At 46.7% G+C, this 14,857-nt stretch overlaps 1 pseudogene; it reads left to right on the top strand.

Moving 5' to 3' along the window:
• The first annotated feature begins 279 nt into the window (after positions 1–279).
• Positions 280–6,989, top strand: LOC100756979 (annotated as a pseudogene).
• The last annotated feature ends 7,868 nt before the right edge of the window (positions 6,990–14,857 follow it).

Raw genomic sequence — 14,857 nt, 5'->3', positions numbered from 1 at the left:
GCCATTAAGGTTTATTTAGAAGAGATGGCCACGTGGTGGTGGCAGCTGAGTTTGAAGTCTGAAGACCCCAGGAGTGCAAATGAGACCCTCAGGAGAGAAGTTACTGCTGTGGGATGGCCTCAGATGATTGAGGTAAAGATAGGTTAGATCCTGTTCTGCCCAGAGGTGAACAGGGCACCCAACATATGAGACCCAACAAGGTTCAAAGCTTACCCTAGGCCATTAGAGTGGCTTCAAACCTTGTCAGTTGTAAAGCACGGGGCCCACAACATGGGCAATATGGGGGAGGTACCACCTAACTGCTTAATGAGAGGTGGTGCTTAGAGCTGAATAGCTTGGGCTTAAGACCTGAATAAGTGCCACCCCTGCACACTGGCCTATCAAAAATTTCTCTTGGGAGTCATATACAAGCCCAAAGCTGTGGTCTAGGAAAGTGAGCTCTACTGGATCTGAAGTTGAGCCTGGTGTGGTGAGCATTTACCTTCATGGTATATAATCACTGGGAGATCCAGCATGAGTTTGTCTGCACTCACTAAGTGATCCCACAGGAGCAACTAACCTGGCAGAGGGAGAATTCACTCAGGCTATTGTAGCCAACTCACTAGTGCCAATGGAGATCCACAACAGTCTTAAGTGAGCCAAGTCACCACGAGACACAGGCCAAGGAGTACTTACCAAGCAACCAAGGATGTCAGGCCACCTGTTTATCCTAGTGTCTGCTACACACCCTGGGGCCCAGCAGCTGAGTCAGCTTACCAAGGCTGGCTTCAAATTTGTGGGGTCTAGAATTGGGCAGTTGAGATGTCCTAGTTGAGTGGGGGAGCTCCTGCTTTTGATTTGTTTCCATTTCTCAAAGCAGTAAATTCTCCCCAAACTGAAAAATTCAGTTGTGATGGTAATGGTTAGAACTTCGTTGTCAACCTGACTCAGTATAGAGAATCAGGACTCAAGTTGCTGTGGGGGGGGGTGCTGGAGGGGACCCAACTTGTGTGGGGACCTTCTTGATCCTTTTTAAAGTCAGGAAACCTACCCTAGGATCTAGGTGGCATGGCTTGAGATGGATGCTTCAACTTTCTGCCTGCTTGCCCCTCACACTGCCAAGTTCTGTTGCTTGCTGCAGCACATTCCTTCCTGTATCAAAACCAACTTCTGATATTCCAATATTGCCTGATCAGCTTTTGTCAAGGGTTCTCCAGGATTCCAGCACCCGATTGGGGGAACCCAAGACATCCAAGTCTCAAGCAACTCAACTGCTGGATATTCATCCGAGGTCTCCTTGATAATACAGCACACTTTACAGACCCTGGAATTAGTGAACTGCAGGATGAAGGACTGATCTCAGGGCCCTCTTGCTCGCCCTGAGCCAGTGCTCACAGCTCACCACTGTTAACTTCTTTGACAATAACATCCCCACTGCTGTACTGAAGCTTGTGCAAAGCATGGCCAATATAAATGACTGTAGAGTTCTACCCTGCCCCCTCTAGAGTGCTATGACCCCCTGGGTTCTGTCCATGGAGGAATTTTCCTTTCTGTCTTGAGCTTCAGGACATAGTCTTTGCCAAAAGGCAGCCTAAGACAATAGCCTTTTCTACAAGAATCTGCCCTAAATGCCATAGGCTCTGTTTATAACGTGGAGATCAGCCTTGTGTTGGCAATAGATAGTAAGAGATTGCTTCTGGATACTAATTGAAAGTCTTAGAGGTTGGAACTTTCATCATGGGGTCCCATAACACATGGCTTCAGACACTGATGCATTGGAAACAAGTGTTCAGGGGATGCACACCACTGGGACTAACTTGACTTTAAGTATAATTGGAGCACAGTACAGTTGTCTTGTGGAATTCAGAAAGGCGATTTTGCATTTCTAATTGTGCCTCTCAAAACAGGGTCACCACTGGCTTGCCAGTAGGTGACAGTTTTAAACATGGTCAAACTAGGAACCTGTATGTTCTTTCCTTTGTGTCCTCAGTCATTAATCTCAAATTTAGGTTCACAGCCTCGGTGTCCTGTGACTGCATGTAGTGTGATCAAGAACATTAAGGCCCAAGTCTTGCCAGCGTCAATATGAACTGAAATAATTTATGGCATTGTCTTCCCCTCTTCCCACGAGACAGCTCCACAGTGGATTGATGTACAGAATTGTTGAACTGGATGCAGCAGTGTAGACATGTTCTTTGAAATTTAGGAGAAACTCAGGAGATTACATCCCAAGATACCCCTTGAAGGTGACTGAAGCCGAAATCCTTGCCTAGAGACCTGACTGACCGGAGACCCGGTTGTTATCCGTTTGGTTGGAAGCTCCCATCTTTATTTGCTAAGAGAGTAGCAAAGTCAGCTATTTCATTGTATCAGGTAAGCACTAATTTTTATTACTCAGTTTATTAATAAAGACCAATGAATACAAAGTCCCCCTTTTCTCACAAAAAAGACCACTTCTAGACAGTGGAGGTTATTTCAGTGCAGTATCAAAGTTCAAGGAAAAATGTACAACTAAAAGCTTTTCACTCCTCTTGCTTCAGACAGGTACCATAGATTATAATGGGAAACATTTTCACAATGGCAGATTTCAAGGGCTTGGTTCCAAACTGAGCTGAAACTTCCCAATGTATTTCGAAGTCCAGGCAAACTGCTGTGCTGGCCCAGTTCTGAAGGCTACTATGCTCTGTAATAGGATATCATCTTATTGCCGATATCTTTGGAGTGCCCCAAGCAGACAGAAAGTGGAGGCAAAGAGAGTGATGGAGACAAGGAGGTCTTCCAGCTATACAGGTTCCTGTGGGTTGACAGTGGTGTGTGGATCACAGTGGCATGCTTTTCAGTCCCAGTGTGCCTTTGTCATTTTGCTTGGAGCAGGTTAAAACATACCCTGCTTACTGATGAACATGCAAGTGTGGCTTGGAATGTCTGCTTATACTTCAAGGTTTTTAATTTTGATCCTGGACTGCTGTGAAGCAGGGAACCACAGAAGATGTTAAAGCAGATGTTACAAAGCTATGCATCCATAAGAGAAATCAGTGGCCACACTCCATAAGAGCATGAGTCCCCCATACCCTTCTCTGGTGCTCACCAGTCCTGGAAGAGGAACAAATGCAACTCCAGTAGTACCTTCATGGGTGGCAACTCCAAGATCAGTAACAAGTCTCGAAGGAGTTACAAAATTCTGTAATGCCCGAATACAAGAATCCTTTCAAGTTAATGACAGGCTCAAATGTCATGGAAGACTATATGTGCAAGACCTGCCTGGAAACCAGCAGCAAGAACTCCACCCTGTTTACCCCGAACAGATTGGGCAGCAATGAACATTGACAGAAGTCTCCATTTCGTGGCAGCCATGGAGACTTACCTAGCCCAGCATCATCAAGTTCCCAGATATAGGGAGATAGCTCAATCTCTAAGGACTGACCCACTTGGAATCCCCGAAGTCTTCACAAGAAATAACCCTGGTTTCCATGGAGCTCATAATTCGAGTCCTATTCACCTGAATAGGACTCCCCTTTCTCCACCTTCAGTAATGCTACACGGTTCTCCCGTACAGTCATCCTGTGCAATGGCTGGAAGAACCAATATACCTCTTTCCAACCTTGACTACAAACAGTCCAGTAATAAAAGCCAGTGTGTAATTTTTCAACTAATTTGTTGGAAATACCACGAGCAATGTTCCACCACGTACCTCCCCAAGGTCCATCTCCCCCCTCCTTCACCTTGTGCTCTTCAGAAAAAGCCATTAACGTCTGAGAAAGATCCACTTGGCATTCTTGACCTATTCCTAGTAAACCAGTGAATTAGAACCCTATCATTAATCCAACCAGTTTTCAAATGTCCACTTCTCAGGTACCTGTGATGAATGTAAGCATGCCTCCTGCTGTTGTTCCTTTGCCAAGTAATCTCCCTTTGCCAACTGTAAAACCTGGCCATACGAATCATGGGAGTCATGTACAAAGAATTCAGCATTCAGCTTCAACCTCCCTGTCCTTCTCTAGTGACATCCCAATGCACACGATGGGGGCTGGAATTAGAAGGATTGAGGCATCGCCCCAAAGAACACGCTCATCTTCCACGTCATCAGATCATGGAAACTTCATGATGCCGCCTGTATGACCCCAGGCCACTTGTAGGGTCAAAGGTTCCACCTAGGTCGCCAAGTTCAGCAGGTTCCCCAAGGCCATCAATGCCATCAAGCCCTACTACCAAGTCTGACAGACATCAGTACAAGGATATCCCTAACCCATTAGTTGCTGGAATGAGTAATGTACTTAGCACCCCAAGCAGTGCAGCCTTTCCTACTGCATCTGCCGGAAATGGTTCTGGTAAAGAGTCAGCCTGGTTTGCTGGGAATGCCTTTAAATCAGATCTTGAACCAGCACAATGTTGTCTCCTTTCCAGCAAGTAGTTTACTCTCAGCAGCAGCCAAAGCACAGCTAGCAAATCAAAACTTGCTGGTAACAGTAGCAGCAGTAACAATTCTGGAGCTGTTGCCAGCAGTGGCAACACTGAAGGACATAGCACTTTAATCATGTTCCCTCCAACTGCCAACATGCTTCTCCCAACAGATGAAGGTCAAAGTGGTCGGAGCAGCACTAAGTTGATGTCTCAGCAAAAAGACCCTTATGAAAGGTAAAACGGCTGCCTACCACAGTGTTGAGTTTGCTCAGTCTCAAATGGATAGTTCTACATTCTTAAACCTGGACCCGACTTGCTAAGGAAGCAGAGGCAAGGGTCGTGACCCATAAGTTCCATGTCTGTTACTACAGTCTGAGTTGTCAAAGCTCTCACTTGAGTAGCAATAGTAACCCCCATGTTGCGGGGGATCAAATACTGCTTTGCCTTGCTCTAACCAGCTGCATTTTCCAGATATGAATTCTAGTGTTCTTCAGAATTCACCGACATAGAGCATACCTTTAAGAGGTGAAGCGGTGCCCTGCCACAATGCAAACACCAACTTTGTTCACAGTAACAGTCCAGTCCCCAACCACCATCTTGCAGGTTTAATAAAAATCAGATTCAGGCTAGCGGGAACTGTGGGATGGTCAGATGGGCATGGCTTTAGGAAACTCATTACGTCCCAATCCACCTCAGGCAAGAATTTCAGCGTCCTCCACTCCAGTGATACCAAACAGCATTGTTAGCAGCTATAACCAAACAAGTTCTGAAGCAGGTATGAATTTTTACTAGAAAAAAGTACCCAAAGGTACCAACATTTTCTACAGTTTAAATTTTTGTACCAAAACAATTTGATAAATGTTCTTTTCCCCATTATGAAAGTCCTCTTTGGCATTTATGTTATTTACAAGATTCTAAGGACTTGTCTTTTGGAAAGAATACCAGCTAAGGATTTCATGTGTTATTTGTTGTCCATCTGTCATTTTGATTATTGTTTGACTTATTTGTTTCATAACCATTGGACTGTATACTGCAAAAGCAGCCATAAAAGGCAAAGTTTGCTGGTTCACGAGACATGTCCTTGGTCTTCGCCATGTAAAAGTTGTTTATCCAGTTTTGGTTTGTATACAGGTAAATGAAGCTCATCTTGGAAAACAAAAACACAAGAAATGGATTTTTCCTTGCTGCTCAAATAGGTAAATAGGAAAGAATCAGATTTGAAACAGGAAGCCATCTTCTAATGTGTTTGACACAGTTTGGGTCTTTTTTCATTCAAGAAAATTCAAGTGTGGATATTGGCTCCTTCCTTTTAAAAACAAATTTAAATTCTCTAAAAATAAGGCTTAAAGATTGAGAATCTAGCAGATAAGGTAAATGGAGCAGGCTTTCTTGACCAAGTTCTGAGACATTCCACTGTGGTAGCAGAACACTGGAAGTCCAGGGTTAGGAAGCAGCGTAGTGTTGCTATTTATCTCAGAAAAGGAGGCCAAGTTCAGAAAAGGAGGCCAAGTTCAGTGGTCTCTGCCACAGTTCCTGCCTCAGCTTTAAAGCATAGGATTGAGATTGGAACCACCTGAAGCTAAGTAAACTTTCCCCTCTGAGTTGCTTGTATTATGCATCTTTTCTACAGCAATATAGAAAGGTAGCTAAGCAGACCTTACAATATCTGCCATGTCCGTCTGTCTTACAGTTCATACCAGCATTGCATGTCAGGTACATTGGCCTAGCACATTCCGTCCTCCCCCTGCCCTTCCTGGCCCCAGGTCAGGCTATTGTTTTCTAGACTTTCATGTGATAGGCAACACTCAGATCTAGGAGCCCCCCCCCCCAGCAGAAAGCCGCCTTTGATCCACATGGCCATCTCCAGTTATGCGTTTTCACATACTTTCCCCACTCCTTAGGGCTGGAAAGCATTCTGAACCATTCAGACAGACTGAGCAGCAAGACATGAACAGTGCGACCCCAACAGGGGGAAGCCAAAGCTGGTAGCCTCAGACACTCGAAGCACGAGTGGATTGACCCGTCAGCACCTGCTCTAGAGAGGTATAGGTGGTGCAAGCCCAGGGCAGGCACATCTAAGTGCCAGGATTCCTTTATCCATTCTTGCTGGATATCCAGGATGGGTTTTCCACAACCCAGCTTAGCTACCGAGAAGGTGCTGCAGTGAAGCCCAGGGTTCACTCCTTGGCTGTACAGTCCCTCTCTCAACTATGTCATCCTCCATACACTACTGTTTCCATTTCCCAACAATGAAGTTGAAGCCAGTTATAGCACCTTGATGTGGCAGATACCTGTGAGCATCTTTGAGCACATTCTAAGTAGAGGATTCACGCCTACTCCCCCCCCCCTCGCGGTACATCTGGATCACAGCCCAAAGGTATAGGAGAAAAGGTGCCTCTGGAAAAGTGAGGTTGCTACTTTAGTATATCCCAACAAGACTTTATGTCAAGAGCCAGTCTCTTGTGCTCCTGGGGTTTCCCGAATGCCGAGAAAGATGGCTCCATGAAGACAAATCCTTGTTCCTTTAGGAGCCAGGAATTTTAGTGCGATTGTGTTGGGGCCAGGTTCTTTTCCCCGTTACAGCTGAATTCAACATAGGGGCCCCTTAGCAACAGCACCTGTACCAAGAATCTAAGGGGTCCTCGGAGAGCCAGGGGTCCAGCCTACCCCCGATTATGCTCTAGCCTATTAGTGATCGCTGACCTTGTAGGATCCAGAAGTCTGAGTGGCCCATGTGACTGCACCCCTATGAGATAGGCTCCAGTTCTCCCTCTGAATGGTGTGTAAGCTTATGCTTTCTCGTGAACACCATTTTATCATCCAACTCAGGCAATGAAGCAGAAAGCCATGCCACAGTCACTCTTGGCCATGAGGGGCAGAAGCCTGAAGGATGATCACCCCAGGTCCCCGGAACAAGGCAGGCCAACTGTTGAGCCCCAGCACTTGGAACCTCATTTTTCCGACCCTGCAGGACCCCAGGGTGGCTTCAGGGACATCTGAGTACACCTCCCGCTTGCTGCTGTGGGATGTTTCCCCAAAAGTTGATACTTTGCTGAAGCTCTGAATCTTGGAAACACCAGGACTTAAAGAGGTATAACCTCTAGAATCACCAGTGAAGGATTCAGCCCAGCTGGCTCTCTGCATACATATGGTGTGTTAAGTGTGCAATCGTGGGATTTCTTCAGTACTGGAGATGGACCCCAGGGGCTTCATTGGCTAACAAGCCTACTGAATGGCTCCCACATCAATTCAGGTTTACACTGATTTTCTCATCATCCCATCACCAGGAAAAGCTCAAGTGACTGACAAGTCTCCAGACTTTTCCCCACTGTCAGGGGCCACACCAAGCCTTGGTCCTGAAGCTAGCTTCCTGTTGACTGTTCCAGTGCTGGTCCCTATGGAGTGTGGCTCCATGAAGACAAATCCTTGTTCTTTTAGGAGCCGGGGATTTTAGTGCGATTGTGTTGGGGCCAGGTTCTTTTCCTGTTTACAGCTGAATTCAACATAGGAGCCCCTTAGCAACAGCACCTGTTCCAAGATAGCTTCACTTATTCTCAATTAAAGCAAGAATCTCAGGCCCAGAGAGGAGCTCTAACACTAGATGAAGGGTGGAGGCGAGCCTTGAAGATGACAGGGGTGAGCTACCAACACAGCTTGAGAGGTTTAGCATCCTGGGAAGACTTCAAGCTGGAAAGCTGCAGCTGACTTTGTAATCCAAGAGGTACCCCAAGTCAGTCCTATTCATTGTATGTGACAGGGTCTCACTTTGTCAGGTCCATGACTCAGATTCGAATGCCTTTACCTTGAGTCTGGAGATTAAAGGCTAATGTGGCCACTCCCAGCTTTCAGTATCCCCACGCTACATTCTAAGCTAGAGCCTCAAACTCCAGGTATCAGCATCGAGTCTGCAACTCAATGGAGTGCCAGGTATCCTGAACTCTTGCAGACAAATATGAGCAAGCTCTATGTTATGAGATGGCCTTCGTTGAGAAAGATACTTAGAACACTGAACTAAAGCTACCTTGGTGTCTCCCCCCTCCCCGCCCCCCGGTACCTCAGGACACGGATCTCATGGGAGCAGCTAGAGAAGACATGGAGGACAGGGGCAAGATAGGAGGGGCATTAATGCTTTAAGAGTTAACTTTTTCCACCTGACGAAGAAATGACCTCTCCTAGGAGCACCTGACATGGACCAACTGTAGCAGCTAGAACCTTCAGAGCTAAGGTGGATGGCTAGCAGACAGCCCCCAGCCAACACTAGCAGTTGTGCCTACAGTATTCCCCAGGTGTCTGCACTTAATCACAGCTTAAGGGCACAGTTGAGAACAGGATAGAGGTCTGGGGAAACCAGAGACCTGGTGTTCTTTCCACCAGGAAAGGGGCTGGTTGTGGAGAAGGCAAAACAGGTTCTGGAATTTGAGGAGTCAAGGAGCCCTTGGGGATCCAGGTCCACCACACCCCCCCCCCATCTTCTCTAGAGCTAATTAACCGAGGCCCTTGTACAGCCAGGAAAATGGAGTAGCCCATGGAGGCTACACCCTTGAAGCAGGATTCATTGAGTTTTTAAGTGTATGCTTTCTCCTGACCATTTTTCTTCCACAGCAATAATCATGCCATCATTTATGGTGAACATATTCAAGTTCTCCCATTTTTCCTTTGTTATTTGAATTAGAAACAAGATTGTTTACATGTCAATCCCAGTTCCCACTCCCTCCCCTCCTCCCCTGCCACCACCCCCCAACTAATAACCTACCTATCACATATTCTTTCTGCTTCCCAGGGAGGGCGAGACCTTCCATAGGGGGTCTCCTGACCATTTTTTAAAGCAGTGACATTCATTCAGGCAGTGAAGCTAAACACCACAGCTCCTCTCGGCTATTGAGGGAAATAAAAACCTGGAGTCATCCCAGATGCTTAGGACAAGTCAGGCCGACTTCAGAGTCCTAGCACTTAACTAATCTCTTGACCTTGCAGGAAACACAAGAGTAGTTTCTGGTGCAAACAAATTATGCCCCCCGCCCTTTGCTTGGTGTACTTCCCCACCAAGCTTTATTGGCACTTGGCAAAAACTCTGAAGCTCCTAATAAGTAACTGAACAAACTCAAGCATCATCCGGCAGTCAGCCCGGGTAGCTCCGCTTCAGATCTCGCTTAGAGATACAAATTGACCCCCACCCCTCAGGGCTGGAGATGGACCCCAGGACTTCGAGTGTGGCAAGCCTCGAGTGAGGAGCTTCACAACTTAAGTTTACTGTGTTCCCTCCTACCCCCCACCCCCATCATCTTGAGACATCCAGAGCCCAGTTTCTTTTGCAAGGTCAGTAAGGAGCTTAATGGCTGGAAAAACAGGCATGTGTTGACGAGCCTTTTAAGGTCAGATCTGTCTGCCACACTAGCTAAGCAGACCCCATTCTTTCCAGCCAGTACTCCATTCTTGTTCCTGTATAACATCGTGATTAAGTTCTTGGAAGATGAAGGCCTAGAGTCCCACCGAGGACTTTAATAAGTTGGAGCAGGAACCCACAGGTCTCTTCCGAGCTCCCAGACGGGCAAGGATTTAGGATAGCCATCCACAAACTCCTTTTTCTCCCTCCCTGGCCCTTAGCTGTCAGGAGCGCTAGCACCCAGGGAAAGTTTTACTAACAGATAGGATTCTCCCGCTTAGCCACCTCCATTTGAGTTTTAGTTTTTCCCAAGGTCACACACACACACACACCCCTCCCAGCTCAAAGCTTGTTCGGTGTCTTTCCCCCACATTGGAAAACTTAAGAAACCGCTTTAGGCTTTGCTTATGGACTAACAACAGCGCGAAAGACAGAGAAAGTTCAGCAATTCCTCCCATCCCCCAGGTAGCATTGTAGGAAAAGAGAGAGGAAGGCCAACTAGGCGACCGTACAGGCCGGGACTACTCCTTTTATCCCTCCCTTGATGCTGCCCTCTTGCAGCCCATTGGCTGGCAGCCTTCCCCGCCCAATGGGCTGTCTGCCTTCCTCCCTGATGTCTTTCACCTGGCAGAGAAGTGGCTTCTGGGCATGATTCAGCCCAGGTGCTGTTTGTGAGTAGTTTGACCTTCACTTCTGGGTAAGCTCAACCTCTCTGTGGAGTCCTGGGTGGTATGTGTTGCACTCTCAAATATAAGGAGTGTTCCTGTTGGTCCTTCAGTGTCTAACCACAGCCTGACAGGAAGTCTCTTCCACCAGAAGCAAGACGTCAAAAATGAACCTGTGGAGCCTGCAGCACAGCTTGCTAGGTAAGAGGCTTGCTGCCAAGCCGAACCACCTGAGTTCAATCCCTGGGACCCATGTAGTGGAAGGGGAGAACTGACTCTCACATGTTGTCCTGTGATCCCTACATGTGCCATGTTGTGCCCTAGTGTTAATACATGCATGCAAAATAAATAAAAGTTTTAACCATTTAAAAAAATGTTTTTAAAAGAAGCTGGCCTCACTTGATAGCCCTCATCCAGCAGCTGGTGGAAGTAGAAGCAGACACCTACAACTAATCACTGAACTGAACTGGAATCTAGATGCAGAGAAGGGCGAGTGAAGAGCAAAGGGGTCCAGACCAGGCTGGTGAAACCCACAGAAACAGCTGACCTGAACATTGGGGAACTCTTGCTCCCCGGACTGATAGCTGGGATACCAGCATGGGACTGATCCAGACCCCAGGAACATGGATTTCAGTGAGGAGACCTCGGAAATCTACAGGACCTGCTATAGTAGTTCAGTAGTTATCCCCAGCATAGGTGTGGACTCTGGAAGCCCATTCCACATAGAGGAATATGAGCCAAGACACACGGGGGGGAGGGGGGGGCTAGGCCCTATCCCAAAGGATATGATAGACTCTGATTACACCCTATGGAAGACCTCACCATCCAGGGGGAGCAGAAAGGATATGTGATAGGTAGGGTTTTAGTTGGGTGGGGGAGTGGTAGGGGAGGACGAAAGGGAGAAGGGAACTGGGATTGTCATGTAAAACAATCTTGTTTCTAATTCAAATAAAAAGAAGAAGAAGAAGAAGAAGCTGGCCTCTAAAACCCAGATGAACCAGCTATAGCTGTGGGTTTGGCTGCTCCAAATCCCTGCCAAACTTAACCTAACAAGATCTCCCTTCATCTTGTCCCCTGACCTCTGCCCTATGCCCCCACAATGCCATGTTAGCTGCCTGGATATTGTTTTGTACCTTTAACTTAGGGTGTTATCTGGATACCTGGATGCGGAGTTGCCAACTGTGGGTTCAGGTTCTTACTCAGCCACATGTTGCTGAGTCCAAACCCAAGCTCTGACAGTGCCCTTTCTACTCAAACTGTCTGCTTGTCTTCCTTTGCCTCTGTTTCCCCATCTGAAAATGCCATAGCACAGAGACATTGAAATGATCAAGCAAGCTCATACCTGTGAGTCTTTAGAATCAGTGTTGTAAAGGTGTCTATTAGCAACGAAGAGATGTGAGGCTGAGCAAGGAGGTGGCATGCCTGTAATCCCAGCCCTTGGGAGCTTGAAGCAGGAGGGGTTTGAGTTTGAAGACAGCCTGGGGTGTATAGCAAGAGGCTGTCTCGAAAGATAAGTAAGCAATGTATAGATAAGTCCAGTGAGATGACTCAGTGATTAAAGGCGCTCACTGCCAAGATCTTAGTTCAATCCCTGGGACCCACATGGAGGAAGGAGAGAACCAACTCTTGCAAGTTGTCCTCTGACCTCTACTCTTCTTGCACTCTGGCACACAGGTGTGTGTGTGCGCACTCTCATACACACATTCACACTCACATGCGCACAAGTTTAAAGGTGTCTATTGCAATTGTGAATAACACCCTTAGAGACAAGAAGCAGGTTGGTGGCTGCCAGGATTTGGGAGGAAGAATGAGAACCTGGATGGTGGGTCAGGGACTTCGTTTTAGATTGATGGAAACTCTTTGGGACACTGTAGAAAGGGTGACTTCAAGATGCTGTGAATATACCAAACACTACTGGATTGTAAATCTCAAAGTGGTTCATTTTTGTATCATGGGAATTTCCCCTAGTAAATGATTCCCCTAATAAGCCCACAAATATACAGATGAAAGGGAGCAACAGGGAAGAGCAATAGAGAGACCCAGCAGACATTTGTGTTGGCTTCTCTGGGCTGGCTCATTCCACCATCTCATGTTCCCTCTAGGAACATGCAATGGGACAGTTGTTTTTCTTCACGTCCCCATTTTACAGACCACACAAACTAAGAGGGGAAGACATGTGTGAGTTTGAGTTCAGAGACCTTCTGTGGCACTTCAGAAAACAGGTTGCATCTATGCAAAACTTACAGACTCTTGGGTTTCAGGGACATCTGGCAATCTCCCAAAGCTAAGTCCCCTATTTATAACTTTCCTCACTGCATGTACTTTGATGGCAATGCCTCTTCAGACTTCCTATCTCTAGACTGAAGAGGGGATGTGAGGGAGTTGATGTGCCCCTCCTGTGTGTCCTCTCCTAGAGGGCTACTTATCCATTTCAGAAATATGCAGGGTCAAGAACCCTATTAACCATGGGACAGTTCCCATTATTAGGGATGATCAACACAACCTATCTTAGGAGAATGCCAAATCCAGCTGGGGCCAACATCATTACATGTCACTACAAGGGCAGATCCCCATGCAGGAGCCACTCACTGACTGTTTCCTTCACTGCTGTCCTATGCCCGGAGTTATTACCGACACATAGTATTTATTAATATACAGATATCATAACTGAGTGAATTAGCAGATAAAGGATGTGGTGCAGACAAATGGAGAAGACAGTGAGATGGTGCTTGCTGTGCAAGCATGAGGACCTGAGTTCAATCCCCAGAACCTGTGGAGAATAAAAAGCTGGGGAGAGAGGGGGCAGTGCACACCTGTGTTCACAGTAGTGGGAGGACAGAGACAGGAGGATCTCTGGGGCTCACTGGTCAGCTAGTCTAGCCAATGAGTGAGCCCCAGGTCCAGTGAGAGATCCTATCTCAAAAGATAAGGTGGAGAAATGATTAAAGAAGACACCAATGGTGGTCTCTGGCCTCCATGTGTGTGAGTGTGCATGCACGCACGCATGTGTGTACACACATACATATACACACACATACACACCTACATACACATATACATACACACATACATATACACACCTAAACACACACACACACACACACATATATATACATACACACATAAACACACCTATGCACACTCATACACACCCAGACACACACACACACACACACCTGCATACACGCACACACATAAGATGAACAGCAGACAAATAGAAGTTCAAAGTCCAGGTCCATCTTGTTTGCATGGGGCTATGGTGAAGATAAGAGTCCCAATTTTCTTTTAAATATTTTGTTTATTTTTAGTATTTCGGGGGTGTCTGCATTGCTTGTCTATGCACCATATGCATGCCTGGTGCCCAAAGAGGTCAGAAGAGGACATTAATCTTCTGAAACTGTAGGTATAGATGGTTGTGAACTACCATGTGGGTGCCTGGAACCGAATCTAGGTCCTCTACAAGAGTAGCCAGTGCTCTAACCACTGAACTGCCTCTCCAGCCCCTAGAATGCTGAAGGCTTTGCAGCTCAGGAGATTATGCCTTCTGGATAAAGCAGGGCAAGTAAGTCATTCTATCCACTGGTCTCCAGAAACCCAACTTATGTGATGTCTTTGGCTTCCCTGAGCCTCGGTTCCTAGAGCTGTAGTGGGGAGTGATACTATATGTCTCTGCCTTCAGGGCTCCCATTGGGAAACAGAAATAATGCCCATTTGAAATTAACCTCTGTACTAACTGTGGTGGCTTTTCTTGCTGCCTTTACTTCAGCTGACGGATGGGATTATAGGTGCATCTTGCATCTCCATAGATGCTTCTGATTCCCCTTAAATTAAGATTTGGTAGTGGGGTGGGGTGGGGTGGGGTGGGGAGGTTTGCTGGGGGAAGTGAGCCACCACCAGGCAGAACCATCAGGGATGGTGTTTCCTGTACCTTTCCCTGCAAGGAAGTGACCTCCTCCTCCTCCTCCTGCCTCCAGTTTGTGTTCTCAGCCATCATATCTAACTGCTTCACACTGATTCCCACCAGATGTTCCTCCACGAAGTTTGCTGTAATCTCAGGGCCTTAATATAGTGCCAGAGTGTGATAAGTTCGAAGCGGCTGTCATCATTCCCTCATGAGGATGGTCTGGTCATTGTTTGGGACTGTCCCTTTCTGATTGTCTCTTAAAAGAGAATGTATTTTCTCCCATCACCTCTTTGCCATATATACCCTGCCTTCCTGCTCTCCACTCCATTCTATCCCTGACCAAATAAAAAGTATGCATTAGAATCTTCTAGAAAGGACTCGGTACATTATAATGAAGGGAAGTGACAGAGGAAGGATCTTAGGTGAGAAGCCTGATCTAATCTGAGCCTAAAAATCAATACTATCAGGCTTTAGGTTGCATGCTGCTGACTCTTGGCTCCTTGGGGACACAAGGCAGATGTTCAT

The sequence above is a fragment of the Cricetulus griseus genome, chromosome 4 (genome assembly GCF_003668045.3).
Source record: "Cricetulus griseus strain 17A/GY chromosome 4, alternate assembly CriGri-PICRH-1.0, whole genome shotgun sequence".
Taxonomy (NCBI): Eukaryota; Metazoa; Chordata; class Mammalia; order Rodentia; family Cricetidae; genus Cricetulus; species Cricetulus griseus.
This window is presented reverse-complemented; position numbering and strand designations above follow the sequence as displayed.